The sequence below is a fragment of the Macrotis lagotis genome, chromosome 5 (genome assembly GCF_037893015.1).
Source record: "Macrotis lagotis isolate mMagLag1 chromosome 5, bilby.v1.9.chrom.fasta, whole genome shotgun sequence".
Taxonomy (NCBI): Eukaryota; Metazoa; Chordata; class Mammalia; order Peramelemorphia; family Peramelidae; genus Macrotis; species Macrotis lagotis.
The window spans coordinates 221,106,518-221,129,761 of record NC_133662.1 but is presented as its reverse complement, the minus strand read 5'-3'; positions in this window follow the sequence as shown (position 1 = coordinate 221,129,761).

The following is a 23,244-nucleotide window of genomic DNA, read 5'->3' as shown; positions in this document are numbered from 1 at the left end:
ATCTGGTCCACCTCCTCTCCCCAGTTAACACTTAAAAAAAATTAAGACCCAGAAGAAAAGTAACTTGTTGAAGGTCATACAAGTAGTAAGCAACGGAGCCAGATTTGCACCCATTTGCTCCATTCCAGAGTTGGTGTGGGATTCCAAGGAGGCTATGTACAGAAAGGACTTTCAAACTTTACTTTTTTTTCTTTTTTTCTTTTATATTTTTTCCAATTACATGAAAAGATAGTTTTCAACATTCGGCTTTTCATTAGCTTTTGGGTTCCACAAATTTCTAATACTTTTCTTTCCCTTTCCTCTCCTCATGGTAGTAAGAAATCTAAAAAGATTGCACATGTATAATCACGTTTAACATATATCCATATTAGTCATATCTTTGCAAATTTTAAAGTGCTATACAAACCAGTTATTACAATCATTTAAAAAAAATCTCAAAAAAAAAGACTTTCAAAAAAAATCTCATTCCTGAGGTTTTCAAAAAGAAATGGCGTTGGATCAAGACATTATACTGCTGTTGTATCCTTGCTATTTAGTGCTTCATAGACTCTGATTACCACTATATTTCGTCATTTAGTATGCATACCTCTTATCCATGTTGTCCCCCCCAAAAATCTTTTTTTTGGGGGGGGGTTTTTTGCAAGGCAATGGGGCTAAGTGGCTTGCCCAAAGCCACACAGCTAGGTCATTATTAAGTGTCTGAGGTCAGATTTGAACTCAGGTCCTCCTGACTCCAGGGCCAGTGCTCTGTTCACTGCACCACCTAGCTGCTCCCCCCCCAAAACAATCTTAATACAGTTTAAAGTTTAATAGCTCAAAACTGCTTCAGAGGCAAACTAATTCAACCTTATATGAAAGAAAATTCCCTTATGATACACCTAAACAAACAGTCAAGCAGTTTCTGCTCAAAGACTCACCCAATGGGACCCCCACTACCTCCTGTACCCATTTACTCCTCCTGTATTCAATTAGAAAGTTCTAATTGTCAAGGAGTTTTACCATATAAAGAGCAGAGATCAACTTTTCATTACTCCCATTCATTACTTTTAGCTCCTCCCTCTAGAGTGAAGCCAAATAAATATATTCCTTTCTCCATATATCAGTCTTTAAAAAAACAAAAAAACAAAAAAAACCCCATGAGAACAATCATGTACCTTGCTTGGACTTCTATCTGTTCTCCAGACAAAACCTTGGTTCCTTCAATTAATTCTCCAGTGGTAAAATCTCTACTCTTGCCACTATCCTGGTCCTTGCATGAGCTTCAGTTTATCGATGTCTTTTTCTAAAATATGACACCTAGATGTGAACTGCCCAGGTACAATATAATAGGATTATTATTGTGCTGGACCATATGCCCCTCAATGAATTAGCTTACTTGGCTGCCATGCCACATTATTAACTTATACTGAGTTTGCACATGGCCAGATCTTTTTTACAGTGTCAAAATTAACTTCTCCCACTATCTGCGTACTTAGTTGATTTTTGAGCCCAAGTATAGAACTTTATATTCATTCCTACTGTTTCGTCATTGTTCTGGTTTGTTGAGATGTTTTTGGATATTCTGATCCTGACATACAAAGTCATCGATATTACTTCTGCAAATTTTTCATTAAGTGTATCAACAGCTTCAAAAATTTCTCCCATAAAGTCTGTAGATATTATAATTGTTCCTGAAAGAGACAATGGAATCTTAAGGAAAGACACTTTAATGCCAATTCCTTAAGAGAACCTGTGAGAAGATGTCACTGAACAAGTCAAGTACCCTCCTTGAGATGACTTTTAAAACCATGTTCCAAAAAGAAATTGAAATGGTGAGATTCTAGGGATGGCCATATCAGGCAGGTAGATGAAAAAGGATAGAGGAGTTTGTCGGAGTTGGAAGGTCAATTTGCAACTGAGTCTGTCATTTCATAGATGTCTCATAGAATAATGAAGTGGGTGAGGTGGAGAGAAGATCATGAGGCTTATAGTTAGAATAATGATCTGGAAATTAATAGCAACAAGTTTGTAGAGAGGGTGGTATAATGAGATTGAATGGATTTGAAAAGAGTAAACGTGGGATGAGGGTGAGGACAGTAAACAGACATCATGGTATAATGGATAGAATTCCAGACAGAGGGGTTTATGCATGTGACTCTGCAAAATCTCTAAGACTCAGTTCACCATGTGTGAAAGGGGTGTGTGTATGCATGGAGAATAATGACAGTCTCCATACTGGTCATGAGTCTCAGATGAGATGGTGGCTACAAGCAATGGACAAACCTAAAAAGGGTTAAAAAGAACTTTTAAGTTTTGGGGGATTTTTAAAGATTGCCTTTAGACTTTTGGAATACCCTAAGTCTGTTAGGTAGTCGTAGTAATAGTAACAGAAGAAAGGTCTTGACACAAACAATAAGGAACAAACAGCTTGTCCACACTTTCTCCTGATGCTTGTCTTCATTCTCAAAGAAGACTATGACATCAGGGAGGTGATGACATGACAAGCATATATATTGGATTTGAGTGAGGGAGGACTATGCTAAATCATCAACAGTCAGATATGAACCAGAAGAGATGGCCCGGGATGCGAGACAATCAGAGTTAAGTGACTTTTCCAAGGTTACACAGTTGGTGAGTAACAATTATCTGAGGCTCAATTTGAACTCCCATCTTCCTGACTTCAAGGCCAGTGCTCTATCCACTGCACCATTCACATTTTCCTCTAATTTTTCATTCTTTTGATATTGTTTTATTATTTCTTGATTTCTTGCAAAGTCATCAGCTTCCTTTAGCTCCATTCTGCATTTGAAGGAGTTTATTTTCTTCAGAGAGCTTTTTTTAATTTTCTTTGCCAGCTGGCCAATTCTGCTTCTCATTTGCCTTTTGAGTTGTTTTTTTTTCCATTTGGCCTAAACTGGTTTTTAACATGCTATTTTCTTCAGTATTTTTTTGTATCTCTTTCACCAAGTTGCTGACTTAGCTTTCATGATTTTCCTGCATCTCTCTCATTTCTCTTCCCAATTTTTCCTCTACCTCCCTTACTTGCTTTTCAAAGTCTTTTTTTGAGTTCTTCTATTTCCTGAGACCATTTCCTATTTCTCTTCAAGGCTTTGGACGCAAAAGCTTTGACTCTGTCATCTTCTCAGTGTATATTTTGATCCTCCATAGGACCAAAGTAATTTTCTATGGTTGGGTTCTTTTTCTGTTGTTTGCTCATTTCCTCAGCCTGTGACTGATTTATCACACTTCCAAGGTTTTGAGGTTTTTTTGGGTCCCCCCACAAGGTCCTTAATTCCTATAAGGTCTTATAAGAGGCTCTGATTTTCCTCTTGCCTATGCTCTGGTCTGTGGATGACCACAGACCCTCCCCTCTACCCTGGAGCTGTGAGAAGGATCCCTGCTCCACAATGGCTGTATGGGGGCCCAGACTGCAACTTGCATCTCAGTGTGGGCAAACAGCAGAGTCTTACCCCAAGAGTAGCAGCGATACCTCTACAGTCTCTCCCTACCCCCTTACCCTGTGTGGACTGAGCACTCTGGAAGTGCTGGGTAGCTCCGCTGTTTCCCACGGCAGGTTCTCACCGCAGGGCTGCTCTGAGATCAGCGCTCTGTGGGGATCACCCTGGCGGGTCAGAGTTCTCTCACGGCCCCTTCAAGCTATCCCTGGTGATCCTTGGACCAACAGGTCTGGAAACCACCCCATCTGCCACAGACCCTGGAGCCCAGGGACCAGGCACCCAACAGGCTATTCCTTGAAGACTGGAGCAGGTATGCTCTGGCCTGGCTGCACTGTGGTTCTTTCCAACCCCCAGTTCTGGTGAAACAGATCTTTCCTGCAGTTCTTCTAAGCTGTCTTGGACTGGGAAATTGTAATCCTCAGTCTTTCTGTGGGTTCTGCCCCTCTAAATTTTGGTTTTTTGAGGAACGGGTTTCTGGAATTTCCTGCCCTCACACTGCCTTCTTGGCTCTGCCCTGCCCTATATTTTCTCCCAATTCTGTGAGGGAGTAAATGAAGAAATGACCATGAGTCAAAGGTGTTAAGGGGTCTGCTATCCTTGCAACACAATCAGTTTATAACTAAGTCAAAGACATAGGAGGAATGCCAGTTGCAATGATGGAGGATGGCAAAGGAGATTGTTGACAGTAGACAAGGGATTCTCAAGGACTTGGTGGAATGTGTGAGGTGAGGAGTGACCCATGCCAGAACCTGACAAGAATAGGACTGAAGCTTCAGAAATGGGTCCTATAGGGGCGGCTAGGCCCCGTAGTCAGGAGGACCTGAGTTCAGATCCAGCCTCAAGACACTTAATAATTACCTAGTTGTGTGGCCTTGGGCAAGCCACTTAACCCCATTGCCTTAAATAAAATAAAATTAAAAAGAAAAGAAATTGAATGACTAGAATTGAGAAGCTATTACCAGGGGAGGTATATTGATATACTAAGATTTCTTGATAAAACAGAGAATTTGCATAGTTAATCTGACTTAGAGTTAAGATGAAATTTTGCAATCTTTGTGTTTTAGATTGAAGTTTCAGGAAGTGACATTATTTAGGGGTGCCCCTAGCTCTCTTATCAAAAGAGCCAGGACTTGGGGACACAGGGAACTTTGCTTTCTGGATGAGGTAAAGACAAAGAATTGACAAACAGAAGTTGATCCTCAATGAGGTATATTGTCTAGGCATTATCTTGATTCTTTCAAGGCAGACCAGACTGAGGATCTGAAGGTAATAATTTTAAATGGAAAAAAATAATTAAAAGAAAAAGGGAGATGTAAGTGATTGGGGGTGGGGTGGAATGGATAGAGCTAAAAAAAAGATCGACACCCATTCTGACACATTTGGCTTTGGATCCTGATGCCCCACATAATCGGAACCATAGGGGCAGTATGGTGCTTGACATGAGGAGATGGGGGTTTGCATCTTAGACACCTTGTTTACTAGCTCTTTGACCCTGAACTAATCTCTTTACTTCAGTTTTCTCATCTGTAAAATAATACTTATGCTATTGACCTCCCAGAGATGTGGGGACAGCACTTTGAAATCCTTGAAGTATACATTCATGGGGTTATTATATTCTTCAGAACTTTGGATGGATTTCCTGCCTTTGGCCTTTGCCCTCTGGTGATAATGGAGCCATTAGCCTCTTGGACTTGCTTCTAGTCTCTCACCTCTGGAACAGCTATCATGCTTTGATTAAATCAGACTATATGTCAGATTGTAGCTGTGTGCCAGGAAGGTCTCAGGAGCAGCCCCTGACTGGTCCTATTCTGGCCTGTCCTGGGTCAGAGCACATATTCCAACAATGCAGAATTCTTCCTCATTTTCCTAATAACTATTTTGGAAATTATCTTATCTACCTTTTTGTTTGTTTGTTTGTTTGTTGAGTTGCTTCCGTTATATCTGACTGCGACCTCCTTTGGGGTTTTCTTGGCAAAGATACTGGAGTGATTTGCTATTTCCTTCTTTACCATATTTGACAGATAAGGAGGGGAGGGGTAACTAGGGTTCCCAGGTTATCCAGGGTCCCACAACCAGTTTTGTGTCTGAGGCCAGATTTGAACTTAAGAAGATGTGTCTATTTACTATGCCGCCTTCTTGCTCCATTATTGATCCTATTAAACTATATTTACACAATTTTTGACCCCTTTGTTCAGTCCTGTTTGACTCTTTGTGACCCAATTTGGGTACTGAAATGGTTTTCCATTTCCTTCTCCAGCTCATTTTACAAACAAAGAAATTGAGGCAAACACAGAGGTTAGGTCATTGTGGAGGATCACACAGTCTCTGAGGCTAGATCTGAATTCATGAGGACTCCTCTCTTCAGGCACAGTGCTCTACCCACTGTGCCACCTAGCTGCCCTTTTATATATTTAACAGATACTAATCAGATTGGTTTAGATCAGATTGGGCTGGTTTAGAAGGTAATTCTTGCTTTCATAGCTCTCTAATCCATTGTGTCCTCTTTTTGGATACAAAAAAATTCTGTCTCCTTTGAAAAGGGCAGGAATTTTCAAGGGGAACCATAGTCTTGGAATCTTATCTTATGGTACACAGAACTCTTCTGTAGGCCTAGGAGATTTGAAACAAAGCCCAAGTGGTTGTTTTCCTCCTCTGAAAGACAACACTAGGCCAGAGAACCACTTTATGGAAGTATAACATATCAGTAACAAAGGAGGGAAGAGAGTTCAGTTAGAAAATGAAATCTGGGAGCAGATTGGCTTGTCATCTTGGTAAGAGGGTGACAGTGCTGTCTTAGAAATAATAACATTATCCCAGTCCATTGAACATAGTAGGAACAAGGAAATTCTGTAGAATGAGTGAATCATTGAACAAATGGAATAATAAAATATTTTATAGTTACAAAACACTGTTTTTTTTTCTAAGGCAGTGGGGTTAGGTGACTTACTCAAGGTCACACAGCTAAATAAGTATTAAGTGTCTGAGGTCACACTTGAACTCAGGTCCTCTTAACTCTAGGGCCAGTGCTCTATCCACTGCACCACCTAGATGCCCCTAAAACACTTCTAAAAGTAATGAAACTATTGGAGATTAGGGATTGCATCAGATAAGTAATAATAATAATAATAATAATAATAATACCTTTGTGGTATATAAAACACTCAAATATCACTATTTTTATCCTTTTTAGGATTGAAGAAGGGCTCAGAGACACTAAGGAACTGTACCTATAGTCACAAAACTGTCAGTGTGGAGCTGGGACTATAATCCAAGTCATTTTAACTTGAAATGTTGCATTCTAGACAGAAAGGGCAAGGGAAATTGAGGTTGGAAGGGAGGCTGAAGAGTAGGAGGAATTAGAAAGAGGGATGCCATTTAACTGAATTTTATACACCTAATAATTTTAACTGTGGATCACAGAGCTTGAGTCAGTTGGAAGACACCTCAGAGACCATCCAGATCAACTTCATCATTTTCTAGAGAAGCAAAAGAAGGGAGAGGGATCAAGGAAGTTAGCTGATTTGTTCAAAGTTACATAGGATGCAGGATATCAGTAGGTGGAAAATAATCACAATTTTGTGTGTGTGTGTGTGTGTGTGTGTGTGTGTGTGTGTGTGTGTGTGTGTGTGTTTGCAGTATAGTACAAACCACCATTTCTTAAAATGAGGTTAAATGGCATCCACTCACATAGGTATGAAATCCAAATTGAGTGAATTACTGGCTCATCACATTGTGATAAGGAAAGACAACCCCCTTAGGCCAGGAGAGGCTAACAATCATGTAAGAATTTAACTTAGCCAAGCAAATGAAGTAATCAAAATGTGAATATTTTAAAAAACTGAGTGTCAATTTGAATAGGACTGAAAGCCATTCTGAGTCTATAAATCATAGGAATTGGGGCGGCTAGGTGGCGCAATGGATAGAGCACTGGCCCTGGAGTCAGAAGGACCTGATTTCAAATCTGGCCTCAGACTCAGACACTTAATGATTACCTAGCTGTATGGCCTTAGGGAAGTCACTTAACCCCATTGCCTTGCAAAAGTAAAAAAAATTTTAAGAAACATAAAAAAACAAATCATAGGAATTCAAAGTAGAATATAGAACACTTAGAGATATATGAACATAATATCAATATGTAATATATAATATATTGATATATTATAATAATAATACAATATAGCATTTAAGTATTAAGTGATCTATCATAAACAATATATTCTGCATCAGTATAATATGTATTAATATAGTAATACAATATTTTAATATAGCATCTATGTAGATATATCTCATATCTACGTTATAGATGCACTCATGTATATATGTATATACACACATATATATATCTTGCAAGTTAGGTACAGAATTTTCCCATTTTTTAGATGAGGAAACTAGGATTCAGGAGGTCAAGAGACTTGCTCATGATAACACAGCTAATAAGAATAATTTGAGTGTGGGCGAGTGGGAGTGGGAGCTTGTGGTCTCTTTTACGATTAGAATTTTAAAGTTTCATACCTTGAATTTCATGTAATCCAGGATCACAGAATCACAGAATTTCAGTATTAGAAGGACTCTCAGAGGCAAACTAATTCAACCCTTATATGAAAGAAAATTCCCTTATGATACACCTAAACAAACAGTCAAGCAGTTTCTGCTCAAAGACTCACCCAATGGGACCCCCACTACCTCCTGTACCCATTTACTCCTCCTGTATTCAATTAGAAAGTTCTAATTGTCAAGGAGTTTTACCATATAAAGAGCAGAGATCAACTTTTCATTACTCCCATTCATTACTTTTAGCTCCTCCCTCTAGAGTGAAGCCAAACAAATATATTCCTTTCTCCATATATCAGTCTTTAAAAAAACAAAAAAACAAAAAAACCCCATGAGAACAATCATGTACCTTGCTTGGACTTCTATCTGTTCTCCAGACAAAACCTTGGTTCCTTCAATTAATTCTCCAGTGGTAAAATCTCTACTCTTGCCACTATCCTGGTCCTTGCATGAGCTTCAGTTTATCGATGTCTTTTCTAAAATATGACACCTAGATGTGAACTGCCCAGGTACAATATAATAGGATTATTATTGTGCTGGACCATATGCCCCTCAATGAATTAGCTTACTTGGCTGCCATGCCACATTATTAACTTATACTGAGTTTGCACATGGCCAGATCTTTTTTACAGTGTCAAAATTAACTTCTCCCACTATCTGCGTACTTAGTTGATTTTTTGAGCCCAAGTATAGAACTTTATATTCATTCCTACTGTTTCGTCATTGTTCTGGTTTGTTGAGATGTTTTTGGATATTCTGATCCTGACATACAAAGTCATCGATATTACTTCTGCAAATTTTCATTAAGTGTATCAACAGCTTCAAAAATTTCTCCCATAAAGTCTGTAGATATTATAATTGTTCCTGAAAGAGACAATGGAATCTTAAGGAAAGACACTTTAATGCCAATTCCTTAAGAGAACCTGTGAGAAGATGTCACTGAACAAGTCAAGTACCCTCCTTGAGATGACTTTAAAACCATGTTCCAAAAAGAAATTGAAATGGTGAGATTCTAGGGATGGCCATATCAGGCAGGTAGATGAAAAAGGATAGAGGAGTTTGTCGGAGTTGGAAGGTCAATTTGCAACTGAGTCTGTCATTTCATAGATGTCTCATAGAATAATGAAGTGGGTGAGGTGAGAGAAGATCATGAGGCTTATAGTTAGAATAATGATCTGGAAATTAATAGCAACAAGTTTGTAGAGAGGGTGGTATAATGAGATTGAATGGATTTGAAAAGAGTAAACGTGGGATGAGGGTGAGGACAGTAAACAGACATCATGGTATAATGGATAGAATTCCAGACAGAGGGGTTATGCATGTGACTCTGCAAAATCTCTAAGACTCAGTTCACCATGTGTGAAAGGGGTGTGTGTATGCATGGAGGAATAATGACAGTCTCCATACTGGTCATGAGTCTCAGATGAGATGGTGGCTACAAGCAATGGACAAACCTAAAAAGGGTTAAAAAGAACTTTTAAGTTTTGGGGGATTTTTAAAGATTGCCTTTAGACTTTTGGAATACCCTAAGTCTGTTAGGTAGTCGTAGTAATAGTAACAGAAGAAAGGTCTTGACACAAACAATAAGGAACAAACAGCTTGTCCACACTTTCTCCTGATGCTTGTCCTTCATTCTCAAAGAAGACTATGACATCAGGGAGGTGATGACATGACAAGCATATATATTGGATTTGAGTGAGGGAGGACTATGCTAAATCATCAACAGTCAGATATGAACCAGAAGAGATGGCCCGGGATGCGAGACAATCAGAGTTAAGTGACTTTTCCAAGGTTACACAGTTGGTGAGTAACAATTATCTGAGGCTCAATTTGAACTCCCATCTTCCTGACTTCAAGGCCAGTGCTCTATCCACTGCACCATTCACATTTTCCTCTAATTTTTCATTCTTTTGATATTGTTTTATTATTTCTTGATTTCTTGCAAAGTCATCAGCTTCCTTTAGCTCCATTCTGCATTTGAAGGAGTTATTTTCTTCAGAGAGCTTTTTTTAATTTTCTTTGCCAGCTGGCCAATTCTGCTTCTCATTTGCCTTTTGAGTTGTTTTTTTTCCATTTGGCCTAAACTGGTTTTTAACATGCTATTTTCTTCAGTATTTTTTTGTATCTCTTTCACCAAGTTGCTGACTTAGCTTTCATGATTTTCCTGCATCTCTCTCATTTCTCTTCCCAATTTTTCCTCTACCTCCCTTACTTGCTTTTCAAAGTCTTTTTTGAGTTCTTCTATTTCCTGAGACCATTTCCTATTTCTCTTCAAGGCTTTGGACGCAAAAGCTTTGACTCTGTCATCTTCTCAGTGTATATTTTGATCCTCCATAGGACCAAAGTAATTTTCTATGGTTGGGTTCTTTTTCTGTTGTTTGCTCATTTCCTCAGCCTGTGACTGATTTATCACACTTCCAAGGTTTTGAGGTTTTTTTGGGTCCCCCCACAAGGTCCTTAATTCCTATAAGGTCTTATAAGAGGCTCTGATTTTCCTCTTGCCTATGCTCTGGTCTGTGGATGACCACAGACCCTCCCCTCTACCCTGGAGCTGTGAGAAGGATCCCTGCTCCACAATGGCTGTATGGGGGCCCAGACTGCAACTTGCATCTCAGTGTGGGCAAACAGCAGAGTCTTACCCCAAGAGTAGCAGCGATACCTCTACAGTCTCTCCCTACCCCCTTACCCTGTGTGGACTGAGCACTCTGGAAGTGCTGGGTAGCTCCGCTGTTTCCCACGGCAGGTTCTCACCGCAGGGCTGCTCTGAGATCAGCGCTCTGTGGGGATCACCCTGGCGGGTCAGAGTTCTCTCACGGCCCCTTCAAGCTATCCCTGGTGATCCTTGGACCAACAGGTCTGGAAACCACCCCATCTGCCACAGACCCTGGAGCCCAGGGACCCAGGCACCCAACAGGCTATTCCTTGAAGACTGGAGCAGGTATGCTCTGGCCTGGCTGCACTGTGGTTCTTTCCAACCCCCAGTTCTGGTGAAACAGATCTTTCCTGCAGTTCTTCTAAGCTGTCTTGGACTGGGAAATTGTAATCCTCAGTCTTTCTGTGGGTTCTGCCCCTCTAAATTTTGGTTTTTTGAGGAACGGGTTTCTGGAATTTCCTGCCCTCACACTGCCTTCTTGGCTCTGCCCTGCCCTATATTTTCTCCCAATTCTGTGAGGGAGTAAATGAAGAAATGACCATGAGTCAAAGGTGTTAAGGGGTCTGCTATCCTTGCAACACAATCAGTTTATAACTAAGTCAAAGACATAGGAGGAATGCCAGTTGCAATGATGGAGGATGGCAAAGGAGATTGTTGACAGTAGACAAGGGATTCTCAAGGACTTGGTGGAATGTGTGAGGTGAGGAGTGACCCATGCCAGAACCTGACAAGAATAGGACTGAAGCTTCAGAAATGGGTCCTATAGGGGCGGCTAGGCCCCGTAGTCAGGAGGACCTGAGTTCAGATCCAGCCTCAGACACTTAATAATTACCTAGTTGTGTGGCCTTGGGCAAGCCACTTAACCCCATTGCCTTAAATAAAATAAAATTAAAAAGAAAAGAAATTGAATGACTAGAATTGAGAAGCTATTACCAGGGGAGGTATATTGATATACTAAGATTTCTTGATAAAACAGAGAATTTGCATAGTTAATCTGACTTAGAGTTAAGATGAAATTTGCAATCTTTGTGTTTTAGATTGAAGTTTCAGGAAGTGACATTATTTAGGGGTGCCCCTAGCTCTCTTATCAAAAGAGCCAGGACTTGGGGACACAGGGAACTTTGCTTTCTGGATGAGGTAAAGACAAAGAATTGACAAACAGAAGTTGATCCTCAATGAGGTATATTGTCTAGGCATTATCTTGATTCTTTCAAGGCAGACCAGACTGAGGATCTGAAGGTAATAATTTTAAATGGAAAAAAATAATTAAAAGAAAAAGGGAGATGTAAGTGATTGGGGGTGGGGTGGAATGGATAGAGCTAAAAAAAGATCGACACCCATTCTGACACATTTGGCTTTGGATCCTGATGCCCCACATAATCGGAACCATAGGGGCAGTATGGTGCTTGACATGAGGAGATGGGGGTTTGCATCTTAGACACCTTGTTTACTAGCTCTTTGACCCTGAACTAATCTCTTTACTTCAGTTTTCTCATCTGTAAAATAATACTTATGCTATTGACCTCCCAGAGATGTGGGGACAGCACTTTGAAATCCTTGAAGTATACATTCATGGGGTTATTATATTCTTCAGAACTTTGGATGGATTTCCTGCCTTTGGCCTTTGCCCTCTGGTGATAATGGAGCCATTAGCCTCTTGGACTTGCTTCTAGTCTCTCACCTCTGGAACAGCTATCATGCTTTGATTAAATCAGACTATATGTCAGATTGTAGCTGTGTGCCAGGAAGGTCTCAGGAGCAGCCCCTGACTGGTCCTATTCTGGCCTGTCCTGGGTCAGAGCACATATTCCAACAATGCAGAATTCTTCCTCATTTTCCTAATAACTATTTTGGAAATTATCTTATCTACCTTTTTGTTTGTTTGTTTGTTTGTTGAGTTGCTTCCGTTATATCTGACTGCGACCTCCTTTGGGGTTTTCTTGGCAAAGATACTGGAGTGATTTGCTATTTCCTTCTTTACCATATTTGACAGATAAGGAGGGGAGGGGTAACTAGGGTTCCCAGGTTATCCAGGGTCCCACAACCAGTTTGTGTCTGAGGCCAGATTTGAACTTAAGAAGATGTGTCTATTTACTATGCCGCCTTCTTGCTCCATTATTGATCCTATTAAACTATAAGTTTTCAGAGGTCAGGAATCCTGATTTCAAACTGTTCTAAAAAGTAAGAAGGCCAAAGCAAGTCAGACAGGTCAATAGATCCATCATCATCAGGTTGCAAGGGTCAGAATATTATATTCATCTTTATATTGCTGACTCAGGCTGAACAATGTTTGGTCCAGAGTACCAACTCAATGAAGCCATTAGATGGCATAGTGAGTAGGGGGTGCACCTGGAAGCAGGAAGGCTCAGCTATCTGAGCTCCAATCTGGCCTCAGACATTTACTAGCTGTGTGACCCTGGGCAAGTCTCAGCCTGCATTTGCTTCAGTTTCCTCATCAGTAAAATGAGTTTGAGAAAGAAATGTCTGATCACTTCAGGATCTCTGCCAAGATAACCTCAAATGGGATCATGAAATTAGATGCAACAACAACAAAAAAAAGACTGAACAATAAATTGACTAAATGTATGTTGAATGAGTAAATGAATGAAAGGAAGAGTGCAGAACAGGAAAACACAATAACAATATAAGAAAACAAAATAATTTTGAAAGATTCAAGAACTATCCATTTAGTTTCCAATATTTTGCCTCTACAAAGAGCTGTTAAACACATTTTTACGTTTGAATGTGAGTCTTTTTTCCTTTTTTTTTCCTTTGTGGAGGGGTGGAGGAAAGTATAGACTTAGTAGCAGCATTTCTGCCAAAGGGTATGTAGAATTTCATAGCTTTTGGGGCATGGTTCCAAATTATTTTTCCAGAATAGTTGGATCAGGTCAAGGTTCCACCAATATTAATGTTCCTGCTTCCCTCCAGCATTTGTCATTTTTCTTTTTTGTCAATTTTGCTAATCTGATGAAATGCTTTCATTTTTACAGATGAGGAACTGATGTTCAAATTATCATTTATCATCAAAGCCATAACTAGGGTGTGGAAGCTAGAGTTTTGAACCAGGGTGTCAACAGGAAGGACACATTTCCTCCCCATCCACAACCCAACCCAAATTATGATTCTTTTGCTTTATAGTCTTCTCCTGGTTTTTCATAAGGCACAATTCCACTTCCTTGCCCAGACCAAGGCAACCAATCACTATGCTAGCTATCCCTGCAAACATTTCAGTTGTACAGACTGATTCTCTCTCTCTCTCTCTCTCTCTCTCTCTCTCTCTCTCTCTCTCTCTCTCTCTCTCTCTGCAAACGGCCAGATTAGCCGGTCTTATTATTCATTTCCCATCTTCCCCACCAATGCCACATTATTCTCTCCTGGTTCAATTGTTTTTGTGATAGATCAATAAATCAACTAATCAATATTTCTCAAGCATTTACTATATAGTAGTCACCAAGAATATTAAAAACCAAAAAGGGACAGTTCCTTCGCTTAACAAGCTAACATTTTATCAGGGAAAAAACGTGTAAACACACAAATGTATATAAAAAAAGGCAAAGCTAATTTCAGGTTAAGGAATTTCCAGTTATGACTCTTTTTATCTTTCCTAGGAGTAGAGTGTGTTATACATAGTAGGCAACTTAATAAATGTTTGAATGAGTGGTTGAATGGATGAATGAATAAATGAAAGAATGAATGAACTAAGGTGGATTAGCAAATATAAGCACATCACAACTTTTCATCTCTAAAATGTGCTTCATAATATATCAGGGCCATAGATTAAAAAATGGAAGGGACTTTCAGGGTTATCTGGTCCACCTCCTCTCCCCAGTTAACACTTAAAAAAATTAAGACCCAGAAGAAAAGTAACTTGTTGAAGGTCATACAAGTAGTAAGCAACGGAGCCAGATTTGCACCCATTTGCTCCATTCCAGAGTTGGTGTGGGATTCCAAGAAGGCTATGTACAGAAAGGACTTTCAAGCTTTACTTTTTTTCTTTTTTTCTTTTATATTTTTTCCAATTACATGAAAAGATAGTTTTCAACATTCGGCTTTTCATTAGCTTTTGGGTTCCACAAATTTCTAATACTTTTCTTTCCCTTTCCTCTCCTCATGGTAGTAAGAAATCTAAAAAGATTGCACATGTATAATCACGTTTAACATATATCCATATTAGTCATATCTTTGCAAATTTTAAAGTGCTATACAAACCAGTTATTACAATCATTTAAAAAAATCTCAAAAAAAAAGACTTTCAAAAAAAATCTCATTCCTGAGGTTTTCAAAAAGAAATGGCTTTGGATCAAGACATTATACTGCTGTTGTATCCTTGCTATTTAGTGCTTCATAGACTATGATTACCACTATATTTCGTCATTTAGTATGCATACCTCTTATCCATGTTGTCCCCCCAAAAATCTTTTTTTTGGGGGGGGGTTTGCAAGGCAATGGGGCTAAGTGGCTTGCCCAAAGCCACACAGCTAGGTCATTATTAAGTGTCTGAGGTCAGATTTGAACTCAGGTCCTCCTGACTCCAGGGCCAGTGCTCTGTTCACTGCACCACCTAGCTGCTCCCCCCCAAAACAATCTTAATACAGTTTAAAGTTTAATAGCTCAAAACTGCTTTAAATTTTAAACTGTTAAAACTTTAATAGTTTGAAGCTGCACCAAGATTTTTGGACAACTCAAAAAAAAAAAGATAGGATTAGGGACTAGACCTCAGAATTCACTAATATAGAGAACTCCAAGATGAAAAAATTTCATCTATCAACACAGGTCCAACTTGTCTGTAACGTAGAGTCTCGGAGCTCTCTAGAACAATAAGAAGTTGGTTCAGTAACTTGCCCAAGGTCGCTAACATGAGTTGAAGACAACACTTGAACCCAGTTCTTCTTGGTTTTAGAGATGTCATTTTATATAATATGTCATATCATGTCATGTTATACATTGTTATCCTCATCTAGAGGATGCTGCAGCTCAAAGGAAATGTAACATATGTAAGTTTAGAGTAAATATTTCAAGTGATCACATGTATTATTTGTGTCCTGTGGTGGAGTAGTCTTAACTAGGATTGATCTGATCAGTCTCAGCCGGACGCCCTGTAATTTGTCTCAAACATATGTCATTTTGGTCTTCGATAATGAAAGACCAAAACCAACCAACCTATATTGTATTACATTATATTACATTTCATTATAGAGAAAACATTTGCTCAGCACATAGTAGGTGCTTCTTGACTATTTAGGGTTGAGATACACCCAGTGTGGGTGGAGCAGATGGCACCCCCTGGACTACATTTCTATAACAAAATATTTACCTCTTCTCTATTTCCCAATATAATGTACTTGCCTTGAAGGCATGGACTCAGAAGGTTTTTGCTTTGCTTTGTTTTGGTTTTTGCCATTATTTATTTATCAATCTATTTTTTTAACTTTTTTGCTTTGTTTTTTCATTCATTTTGTTCATTCATTTATCTATCTCTTCATTCATTCATTTATGTTTTCTTAGGGCACATAGTGAGAGCTTGTAACTCGTTGACTGATTGACTGGAACTCCTGCTCTCCCAAGTTCCAATCAATCTCCTATGAGTCCATTTCTAGAGCCAAATGCACAATCCCCGAAAACAATGGCCTCCTTGAGAATTGTCCTCAGGAACACAGAACTCTGATGCAGCACAAACGGCAGTGTTAGGACATGTCAAACAATGATCAGAGGAGCCTGGGAATTGTAATGAAGGCATGAGAAGGTAAGAAGTCTCAGCACAATGAGATCATTGTCTGGAGCCAAACCCAGTGTGGCCCTTTGCTTGGGTGGAATTCTCAGAGTATAGGAAGGATTTGCATTTTTCAAAAGAAGATTTTTTTTATTTTCTTCTCTCCCCAACTAATTGAAACCTCCCCCAAACCCCAGGGAATGTTTCAGTCCTGTATAATAAGGACACTCTCAGAGTTGCAGCTCCTTTTTCCGAATGTGTTTCTTATGTAAATGCTGCATCAGAGAAATTTCCCTCTGTTTTACACTTTTATTCCTCTTTTAAAACTTGCAAAATAGAAACACAGAGAAAGACACCTTGAAAATATTTCTTTGCATAATCTACTTTCCATTTTTAACTCAGTGCTCAGTATTTTTTTTTAAAACTTTGTTCTTTAAATTGGGCAGATTTGAATTTCATCCTCTGGAGAACTGAGGTTGGAGGAGGGGAAAAGAAGAAAAATGATAATTCCTTTACATTTATGCTGCACAAATGTAGAAGGGAACACAAGGCACTTTATAATGATCTCATAATGCCGCAGTGGAGTCTGGAAGCCTGAGTAGGAGTCTGAAGGGACATTTAAGAGAAGGCAAGCTTAAAGGTACACGGCAACGAACAGGTCATCCTTCATTTGCTGCACTCCTCAACAGAGCAGCACCTAGTAGGGCAGTGGATAGAGCACCAGACTTGGAGTCAGCAAGATCTGAGTTCAAATGTGACTTCAGACACCTATTAGCTGTGTGGCACCTGGGCAAGTCACTTCACCCTGACTACCTCACATCCAGGGCCATGTCCAGTCATCCTGATCCATATCTGGTCACTGGAGTCAGATGTCACTGGAGGAGAAAGTGAGGCTGGTGACATAGCACAACACCCTTTCATTCAAATCCAATCATAGCATCACCTCCCTGCCATCATGACCTTCTTCTTAAATGATACATTGACAGAGACAGATCTTTCTCTTTCCCCAGGAAAAACCAAAGTTGACCATGCCCTGGTTGTGTATCCCAACTTCTAGAACCTTCTTCTCTAGGAATACCTTCATTCTGGTATAGAAATTACACATTTCTCTTTATTTATAACTTGCTCTTCCATCTCCAGTCATGCTGATTCATATCTGGCCACTGGATCTAGATGACTCTGGAGGAGAAAGTGAGGCTGGTGACTTAGCACAGCCTCCCCTCACTCAAATCCAATTCATGTGCTTGTCTTGGCGTCACCTTCTTATTGTCATGGTCTTCTTTGAAAATGAAGGACAAACATTCATTTGACTCATCATTAGAGTGTAAGCTCCTCAAGGGCAGGGAACGGTTGTGTGGTGCTTTATTTGTTTGTTGTTGTTCCTGATTAATTCGTTTACCTATTAATTCATTCTGTTATTTGTTCAACTTATCTATTCATTCATTTTTCTATTTGTGAAGATATTCTTGGTGCATAACCTAGAGCCTGGCAGAGACTAAGCTCTTAATAAACTCTTGTTGCCTGACTGATGATGACCTGCCGTCTCAGGAAAAGACCTCCCTGCTCTTTTCTTCTATTTCTGACTGATAGCTAACACTCAACACTTAGAGCTTCCTTTTTCTAGTTTGAGATAGTGTGGTCAGCACAAAATTTATTTTTAGGAGACTTGGTCTCCATCTTTCACTTATCACTTTAACTATGGGACCTTAAGAAAATTTTTTCATTTCTCTGAGATCTGGCTTTCTCACTGGCAAAAATGGAGATATTTCCCCTACTTACTTTCTGAATTATTTTGAAACTTGAATAAGATAGCAAATAGTGATTCCAGTCAGCCAATCAGTCAAGACTCAATAAGCACTGATTAAGTTTCTTCTAAATGTTGGCATTGTGCTAATCACTGGAGACCTGGAAGGACAGCTAGATTGTGCAGTGCATAAAGCACTGACCTTGGAGTCAAGAGGACAGGGGTTTGAATCCAACCTCAGACACTTACCACTTACTAGTTGCATGACCTTGGGCAAGTCACTTCACCCTGACTGCCTCACATCAAGAGCCATCTCTGGTCATCCTGATCCACATCTGGCCACTGAACCCCAGATGTCTCTGGAAGAGAAAGTGAGGCTGGTGACTTCTCACAACACTCTCTCATTCAAATCCAATTCATGGGCTTGTCTTGGCATCACCTCTCTGATGTCATGGTTTTCTTCAAGAAAGGACAGGGCAACTACATGGTGTAGTGGATGGAGCACCAGCCCTGGACCTGAGTTCAAATGCAAACTCAGACACTTAATAATTACCTAGTTGTGTGACTTTAGGTAAGCCACTTAACTCCATTGCCTTGCAAAAAAAAAAAAAACCAACAACAACCAAAAACCCCATAAAAATAAGAACGAAGGAAAGGCATCAATCACTGGAGGTCCAAAAAAAAAGACGTAAAATGGTCCTTGCTCTCTAGTGGCTCATAGTCCTAGTGGAGGTGGGCACAACAATAATAAAAAACTGCATGGAAACAAGCTATAGAGAGAATAAATCAGAGATAATCTCGGAGGGAAGAATACACAAACATTAAAGAGGATTGAGGAAAAGCTCATTGCAGAAAGTGAGATTTTTTTTAAGCTGAGACTTGAATGAAACCAAAGAAGCCAGGAGATGGAAATAAGGATGCCACCCTTCTAGGTGTGGCAAAACAACAAGGGAAAGATATTTGTATTTGGGAAATGAAGCGTCATATGAAAAGAACAATGTTCACTGTGGTTTGATTGCAGAGCAAACAGAGGGGTGTATGGTATAAGAGACTAGAAAGGCAGGGAGGGGGTCAGCTTATGAAGGTCAACCAGAGGATTTTACAGTTGATCCTTTAGGAGTTTAAGTAATAGGAGTACAATAGAGTTGATTGAATGGGGGAAGGGAGAGTAGTGGTGGCACTGGTCAGAAAGGCTCTTAAGGAAGATCAATTTGGTAGGGAATTGGAGGAGGCACTTCAGTGGGGAGAGACTTGAGGCAAGGAGATCAGCCAGCAGGCTATCTAAATAGTTCAAGAATGAGGTGATGAGGACCTTCATTTGGGCGGTGACAGTTTCAGAGAGTATATGGTACAGTGGATAGAGTGTGGAACCTGAAGACAGGAAGACTCATCTTTTTGAGTTCAAATCTGGTTTTAGCCACTGCCTAGCTGTGTGACCCTAGACACGTCATTTAACCCTGTTTGCCTCAGTTTCCTCATCTGTAAAATGAGCTGGAGAAGGAAACTACTCCAATATCATTGCCAAGAAAGTCTGACATGATTGAAAAATGTCTAAACAACAAATAAAGATAGAGTCAGCGGGACTTGGCAATGTGGGGGGGGGGGGTGAAAGAAAATGAAAAGTTGAGAATGACACCTATGTTGTGAGCCTGGGTGACTGGGAGGATGTTGATGCCTTCCACGGTAATAAGGAAGTTAGGAAGAAGGGAGGGTTTGTGGTCCAAGGGCAGCCTTGACTGCACTGTTTCAAACTAGAGAAAGAAGCTCTGAGTGTTAAGTATCAATCAGAAATAAGAGGAGGGGAGGGGAGTTATTTTTCTGAGATGGCAGGTCATGTATCCATCAATCAGCAAACATTTATCAAGAGCTTATTATCTGCCAGGCACTCTGCTAGAGTACACTAGAGACACATAGACAAACAAATGCAAAAAGAAGTCTGTTTTGGAACTTTTTACTTTGGGACAATTAAGTTTAAGATGATTACTGGACATCCATTTTGAGATGTCTAAAAGGAAATAGGAGATGAAAGCCTGGAGGTCAGAAGAGAGATCAGGGGCTGATCAATAGATCTAAGAATCATCAGTGAAGAGATGATATTTGAATCCATGGATGACATCACCAAGTAATGGAGATGAGAAAAGGGCCCTGGGAATGCCTGCAGTTAGTGGGCATGACCTGATTTTTAATTGCAAAGTCATCATATTAAAAAGTTGTCATCATAGATCCTGGACAGATCATTACATAGGTAGTCAAAGGAACTGAGTTTGAAATTTAGTCCTGCTCCTTACCACCAGAGTGGCTTTGGTAACTATCTCCTCTAATCCTCAATTTCCTTCTCTGGAAAATAAAGGGGTTAGATTGGATGACCTTTGAGGTCCCTTCCTTAATCATCTAAATTGGTGGGAGACATTGGCAACCAAGAGTTGCCGGGGCCATCTTGGTGATGTCATCAGTAAGAACAAGAAAACACAATCAGCCCCAAGGGAGGTATGCTAGTCAGTAAATTAGGGTTTCCTGAATTTTTTGGCTTTACTCCAAAAGTGCAAGCCCTGTTAAAATGCAGATCATTCTGAATCTGCCCTGTAATAACTAATAGTAATAATGATAAATCACATTTATAAAAAGCACCTTACAATTATTGACTCATTTGATCCTTATGACCCTGCCAGGTAGGCTTTATTATTGTACATTTTATGAGGACATTAACTAGGTGATATGGTGAATAATGTACAAAGCCTGAAGTCAAGAAGACCTGAGTTCAAATTTGGTCTCAGACATTTACTGTCTGTGTGATCTTTGGTAAATCGCTTAAACTTATTTGCCTCAGTTTCCTCATCTGCAAAATGACCTAGAGAAGGAAATGGCAAACCATTCCAGTATCTTTGTCCAGACAACCCTAAATGAACTCATGAAGAGTCGGAAACCACTGAACAACAGCAAAAGCTGGAAGTTAAGTGATTTGCCCAGGATCACACAGCTATTAAGTGTCAGATCAGATCTGAATGGCTCTTCCTGTCACCTTGCTGCTCCAGATCTGAATCTCATAGATATAGGACTAGAAGCAACCTCAGAGGTCATCATACCATCCCCCCATTTGATGAGGAAACTGAGGCTCAGGGAGATGAGGTCATTTACCCAAGATGGAACAATGAACCTTGGAAATAGGATTTATTTTTCTAATGACAAATTCTGGTGACATGAATATAAGATCTAATCATACTTGATGCTTTAGGAGTAAAATCTGTAAACAATCAATTTTTTTTGCCATAATTGAATATGAGCACATGCACCTGGAAAAGAATTATGGAAGCCAATTGATGGCTCTTTATAAATCACATACCTATAAGTAATGTGTTCATTGTTAAGTTTAATTACTTTGCTTCAACAGCCTATGATTTGCTACCATCTGTGATTCTTAATATAGGACAGGTATCAGCTCTACTGCAATGCTTACTAACTTAATTTATTCATGTACCATTTTCTGAAATATTGGCATTTCCAGGACATTATGATGGTTTGTGGTGTCATAGACTTAAATATCTACACACACTAGTGGACTGGAAAATATAAAACATATGATTTATTGCCTTATTTTCTTTCATCCCTTAATAAATATTTATTAAATAGCTACAGAATGATGGCAATACAGTGGATAGACCCACTCTGGATCTGGAGTCAAGGAAGACTCATCTTCCTGTGTTCAAATCTGGCCTTAGACATGTTCTAGCTGTGTGACTCTGGACAAGTTACTTCACCCTATTAGTCTCAGTTTCCCCAACCATAAAGTGAGCTGAAAGCAGAAATGGCAAAACACTGGAGTATTTCTGCCAAGGAAACCCCAAATGGGATTCAGGAAGAGTTGAACGTGACTGAAATGACTGAACAACAGAATGCTGAGTAGCATAGCAAGGTCTGGGGAAGATACAAAGTTAAGATAACTCCTAATGCATTTAAGGTGATTTAACACCAATACAGGTAATTGTGATATATCACACTATCTGATAATTGCATTAGAAGGAACCAAGCAAAGTATTCTCAGAGCTGAAAATGGAAGGTTGCCCACAGACTCCGACTAGGGAGATCTACTTTGGAGTTGGTGCAATAGGTTATAGGGAGTGGTCAAGGAGGAGGGTAGAGATTGTCAAGGTTGACTTTTTTCTCTTCACTTGTTTTTTTGTTGGTGATAGCTCTCAGCTACTATCATCCATGACCCTTGCCAAAATAGGTTATTATGGAGTTCAAAACAGCAGAGATTTCTATCTGAAAGCAACTTCTAATTCAAAAACCTCACTTTTTTGCAATTGCCCGGAAAGGACAAGTAAATTACCCAAGGTCACCCAGATAGATATTAAATGGTAGAGTTGAGATTTTAACCAGGATTCTTTGGTTCTCAATCTAAGGGGTTTTTTATACTTTATGATAGAGTGTTGCATCTCTCAACATTTCTTTTCTTTTTTTTTTTTTTTTGGTTTCCAATCCTAAAGGATTTGAAGAGGAGATGACTTAACATTTTGTCCTGCCAGGGCTACTTCTGTCCTACCACAGCTCCAGGAAGAAAATGATGAAAAATACTCAGTTCAATTGAAACCTAAGGCAAAATGGAGCCTGGTGGAAGGCAATTACTTAGACTGGACTTGGGCCAGGACACTAGGGTTAATGTGGAAAGTATCAGGAAGAGATGAATGACTATGAGTGGTCAGGGCCTGGGGTTTTGTCTCCATCCCAAAGATGGTACCTCAGCCCAGGCAAGGTATCTCCCCTGGCGGGGGGGGCAGTTGTCCTGGTCTGAGGCAGTGTCAAGAGTGCCACCTGCCGTGTGTGGTTTGGCCACCTCTTTCCAATTAGTGGCCGGACAGAAGGCCTCTTTCTTGGTCTGGCTAACTGAACAGAACATAGCTTGAGGATACAGATAGAGGAGCAGCTCTGCTCTCCCTCATTTACTCAGGTGGCTTCATTAAAAATCAGGCCTGGCTTTGGGCCAAGAGCCCTCTCCGGGCATCTTCCCAGTTCTCAGGGCATGGTTCTCCTGCCTGTTCCTTTGTTTTTCTCCTGCTGCTGACACACTGCGGACAACCCCACCCACTGCTCCCTTTCCCGTGACGGGTGCTCTGCCAGGAAGCTTTTCAAAGGGGCTTTCTCAGCTCTC